The sequence below is a fragment of the Oreochromis aureus genome, linkage group 12, assembly GCF_013358895.1.
Source record: "Oreochromis aureus strain Israel breed Guangdong linkage group 12, ZZ_aureus, whole genome shotgun sequence".
In the NCBI taxonomy this organism is placed as follows: Eukaryota; Metazoa; Chordata; class Actinopteri; order Cichliformes; family Cichlidae; genus Oreochromis; species Oreochromis aureus.
This window is the reverse complement of record NC_052953.1, coordinates 33,958,965-33,964,550: the sequence shown is the minus strand read 5'-3', so window position 1 is coordinate 33,964,550 and position 5,586 is coordinate 33,958,965. Positions and strand designations below refer to the sequence as shown.

Here is a 5,586-nt window from a genome sequence, read left to right as displayed (position 1 = left end):
AAGTGCATTTTCTGAAGAAACTGCAGTGTGAATGCTTGAATCTGAATATATGCACTGAAAAGAATTAATTGCTGAATTTTAAGTTAAAAATGTTGAATGAGATGAAAAATACAGAAATTTTCACCTGAAAACAAAAGTGCTGAACTGCTAAAAGCTGACAAGCACAGAGAAGAAGTTGGAAAATAGCTGAAAATGTTTTAAATGTTAATTAGAAAAACCTAAGAAATGAGAAAAGAAAATTTAGAGTCAGAAAACATCTGAATGAATATTAAAAGTTCATATTCTTTGAATCACTGAATGACTAAAATGTGGTCCCTCCACTTGGATCCACACAGTTTTAAAGCTTTACATCTCTGAGCTTTGAAAGACACAGTGTTGGAAAGAGAAGAACGATGGCAACGTTTTGAGGGTAAAATGATGGCTGTAGAGCAAACACTGTGGACACAGCAGCAGTTGAAAGAGAAGTGTTTAAGATGAATCTTGGCACAGTGAGAGAGAGAGAGCTCATTAGGCAGGCAGGTGTGAGCCTGGTTGCTATAGTGACTGCACCCAATGGCTCCATACACACGCTCACAGACATGCACCTCACTTTTGCTGCTTAAAATGAACAGAAAAGTCAGGCCCAAACAAATCCTTCCCAAATGAAAAGTACAGGTCCTACTGACGAAATTCTTTCACCGTGAGCGGCAGCAATGTCCAGTCTACCTAATTCTCGGTTTTCATGTCTGTGGAGTTTATTATATGGGCGTGGTGACAGTGTAAAGACAGCCTGCTCTTCTGATTTTCAAACGAACCTGCTGAGCCATTTTAACATTGGAGTCTATGGAGGAGTTGGAGGGAGGAGGCTGTGCATTGGTGACATTTATGAAAGAACCATAACATCTACTACAATAATAAACACATTGGATGAAAGAGGACAGCGATGGCTACATTTTGAGGGTAAAATCATACCTGTAGAGCAAACGCTGCGGACACAGCAGCAGTTTTAAAAAGGATTTTAAGATTAATTTTTTTGCTCCTCTCACTCTAGCAGTTGAGCTGTCTCACTCTAGCCCCAACATTCCGTCCCATACACATCCATTATAAACTCTGAAACGGCTGAAAAAACATCATGAAACTTCAACTGGAACTGAAGAAAAAGTATAATAGATATTGAAAAGATAAATACAAGTTGAATAGTTGAATGTCTTGTCTTCGTTTTAAAGTTTGAATGGTGGCTCTACGTCAATGTATGTGGAAGTAGATACAGTTTAAAGAGGACTAAGTTGAAGGAGAATTTGAAGGGTCTCCCCATTGAAATACATGGGAAATTTTTGTTGAAAAAAGTTGAATATAAATGTTAAAAATGAGAAAAGTAGAAGCAGTCATGTCCAAAAGAAGAGGAATCTAACGGTGTTTGAATGGTTTTTCTAAGTTGAGCGGTTTTGAAGGAGTTAGATGCCAAAAAACGTACGGAATGTTGTTAAGATAATAATAACTAGAAAGTGCATTTTCTGAAGAAACTGCAGTGTGAATGCTTGAATCTGAATGTATGCACTGAAATGAATTAATTGCTGAATTTTAAGTTAAAAATAAAAATGTTGAATGAGCTGGAAAATACAGAGTTTTTAACCTGAAAACAAAAGTGCAGAACTTTTGAAAGCTGATGTTCATGTAGAAGAAGTTGGAAAATAGCTGAAAAGTTTTTAAATTAAAATTTGGAAAACCTAAGAAATGAGAACAGAAAATTTAGAGTCAGAAAACATCTGAATGAATATTAAAAGTTCATATTCTTTGAATCACTGAATGACTAAAGTGTAATCCCTCCACTTGGATCCACACACTTTTAAAGGTTTACATCTCTGAGCTTTGGAAGACATGCTGTTGGAAAGAGAACAACGATGGCTTCGTTTTGAGGGTAAAATGATGGCTGTAGAGCAAACACTGTGGACACAGCAGCAGTTGAAAGAGAAGTGTTTAAGATGAATCTTGGCAGAGTGAGAGACAGAGCTCGTTAGGCAGGCAGGTGTGAGCCTGGTTGCTATAGTGACTGCACCCAGTGGCTCCATACACACGCACACAGACATGCACCTCACTTTTGCTGCTTAAAATGAACTGAAAAGTCAGGTCGAAACAAATCGCTCCCAAATGAAAAGTACAGGTCCTATTGACGAAATTCTTTCACCGTGAGCGGCAGCAATGTCCAGTCTACCTAATTCTCAGTTTTCATGCCTGTGGAGTTTATTATATGGACGTGGTGACAGTGTAAAAACACCATGCTCTTCTGATTTTCAAACGAACCTTCTGAGCCATTTTAACATTAGAGTCTATGGAGGAGTTGGAGGGAGGAGGCTGTGCTTTGGTGACATTTATGAAAGAATCATAACACCTAGTACAATAGTAAACACATTGGATGAAAGAGGACAGCGATGGCTACGTTTTGAGGGTAAAATCATACCTGTAGAGCAAACACTGTGGACACAGCAGCAGTTTTAAAAATATTTTAAGATTAATTTTTTCGCTCCTCTCACTCTAGCAGTTGAGCTGTCTCACTCTAGCCCCAACATTCCGTCCCATACACACCCATTATAAACTTTGAAACGGGTGAAAAACATCATGAAACTTAAACTGGAACTGAAGAAAAGTATAAGAGATATTGAAAAGATAAATACAAGTTGAATAGTTGAATGTCTTGTCTTCGATTTAAAGTTTGAATGGTGGCTCTATGTCAATGTATGTCGAAGTAGTAGGAGTTTAAAAATGAGTAAGTTGAATGAGGATTTGAAGGGTCTCCCCATTGAAATACATGGGAAATTTTGTTGAAAAAAGTTAAATAAAATTAAAAATATAAATGTTAAAAATGAGAAAAATAGAAGCAGTGTTGTCCAAAAAGAAGAGAATCTAACGGTGTTTGAATGGTTTTTCTAAGTTGAACGGTTTTGAAGGAGTAGGAGTACAAAAAACGTACGGAATATATAAAAATAATAAAATAGAAGAACTAGAAAGTGCATTTTCTGAAGAAACTGCAGTGTGAATGCTTGAATCTGAATGTATGCACTGAAATGAATTAATTGCTGAATATTAAGCTAAAAATGTTGAATTAGCTGGAAAATACAGAATCTTTAACCTGAAAACAAATGTGCAGAACTTTTGAAAGCTGATTTTCACACAGAAGAAGTTGGAAAATAGCTGAACATGTTTAAAATATAAATTAGAAAAAGATGAGTAATGACAAAAGAAAATTTAGTCAGAAAACCTCTGAATGAATAACAAAAGTTCATATTCTTCTAATCACTTAAAGAGTGGAATTATGTATTATAAATCTCTAATTCATAAAAAAAATAATAAAAATAAATGTAAAACAAATTTGTTGAATTGAACTGAAAAGATGAACAAACATTCTGGAGAAAACACAAGCTTTAATATACAGCATAATGTTTTTCAGACATATACACATGTGTATATCATGTTTAATGGTATTACGTACATCAATTTGTTTTGTATGTCATAGAAAATAACATAAAAATCTTAAGTCATATTGTACAGCTTCTTTCTGAAAAGGACTTAAATTAATTCAACAAATGTTTTTTTTTTCGAAATAGAATAAAAATCATTTTAAAAGAGACGTTTGCAATGTTTTAAGGTGTTAATAATCTGATCCTGTCATGTGTCTGTTCAACTTTAGTTTTTGGCACAGACTCGATTCTTAAAGAACAAATTACCAAATAATAAACAAATAAAATTGAAATTAAAGTAGCTATTTTTTGTTAAACACTTCACAGGAGAATAAATAAAAATAACTAAATTAAATAACCAAATAAAAATAATAAGCAACATATGAAATACATGAAAATTCAACTTTTAAAACCACAATCCTGAACCTTTTAAATTGTGTTGGTTTCTTAGAACATGGCTGAACAGCTGTTTCTATTGGTCTACTTAATCTACTGATCTGTCTACACATCTTTTTTTATTACTCATTCTTTTTTTATGTTTTATTGTAAACAGTGTCCACACAGTGGTAAAAGAGAACTGTATAGAGATTTTTGAGTAAACTCAAATGAAAGCCTAAGGTGGTAACACAGTTTAACACATAAAATAATCAAATAAACACATTAGTCCTTTTTGTGAACATGGATAAATAAGTATCATTAGTTTACAGCATTGTTCAGCCATGCCACTAAATGCTTTTTAACACAGTGTTTTAACCTGGGCTCAGACACAAAGTCACAGATTTAGTTAGTCCCTGACTTTGAGTTGTGGTTATGACTAATTATTATACACAAGGCTTTATCTATCTGAACTCTAAGGACACAAATATGAAAAAACCTATACTTACCAGCTGATACCCGCACTACTACACACTAGGTGTGCCATGTGACCTGAAACTTTGGTACAAACTCATCATAATTATTCTGTTAACACTGTTTCTTTAACACTGTTTGTGTTGCTGTTCAGCAGTTTAAAATGTTTTAGATTGGATTACATGGAACGAATTTGAGTTCTCTTGGGGGTTTTGTGTGTGTTTTGTTCTTAGCAGATTTTTTTTAACATACTGTAGAATTCCAGTTACCACATTTCTGGTCATATGACATCCTGAGTGCCCACTTAAAAAAATCCCCACAGTTAATTCAACAGTAAAACAAAATAAAAATATGTTAAATAAATAAAGGTTTGCTCTGTGATGAAATATTAAATAAGCATACATTGTACAGAGCTCTAACAATGAAAACAATCCTTTAGCCTGTTGATCAGAGAGAGGCAGTCTTATGTCCATTTAAAACCTGTAATCAAAGAGCACAACGTTTCTGTGAAACTATAAAGTCCCATATGATCCTCATCATGTCCAGTGACTTCAGAGTGGATCCTCCCTGTCATCCGGCCAGTGTTTGATGTGTGGCAAGCAGCACAGAAGCAGGATAGCTGAGGACTTTAAAGAAGAGCAGAAAACAGGAACATATGTAGTTGTAAATGTAAATACCGGTGATACTTGTCAAAGGGAATAAAATAATGAAAATGTTAACTTACACACTCATTTAGGGAGGATCTTGACACTGCACAGAGGAGGCACAGTCAGTCTGGCAATGATGGTGATCTCCAGGGATGTTTTCCTGCAGCAACATTCCTGCCAACTGGCCATATGATCCAGAGTAGTTGGTTTGTAATGAACAGAAAGGTGTATATGTTAGGTAGTGTGCGCTTGGAGCTGGTCCTAAGAAACAAACACATCCTGTAATAAACTGAATACCTTTAGTAGTGCTGCTGAAATATAAAGCCCTTCTATCATGTGTGGTTTCAAAGAAGATGTTTTGGAGGCTCGGTCACAGAAACTGTGCAGTCTGTTCAGTCCTGAGTGTCTCAGCTCTGAAGGGGATGGATCACAGAGGAAACACCTGAGTACAGATATTAAAATACACTCAAAATAACACTCCTAAGGTCAAGTGAAAACACAATTTAAACACTTTACAAAGAATTAATACGTTTTCATGGAAATAATGTCATTAACCCTTTTTGTTGTGAGTAAATCTCACCGACTGCTTGTGGGACAAGCTAGAAGGAGGACTTCTAGATGTGAAGTCTCACGCTCTGATCGTACGGCGAAGATGG

General features: G+C 35.2%; 1 long non-coding RNA gene across 1 annotated transcript; it reads right to left on the bottom strand.

The window, feature by feature from the left end:
- Positions 1-4,849: 4,849 nt before the first annotated feature.
- Positions 4,850-5,244, bottom strand: LOC120443115. Its single transcript, XR_005615152.1, has 3 exons — positions 5,228-5,244; positions 5,008-5,111; positions 4,850-4,909 (listed from the first exon to the last, which is right to left on the bottom strand). It is a non-coding gene; the product is annotated as an uncharacterized LOC120443115 (long non-coding RNA).
- Between the last annotated feature and the right edge of the window lie 342 nt (positions 5,245-5,586).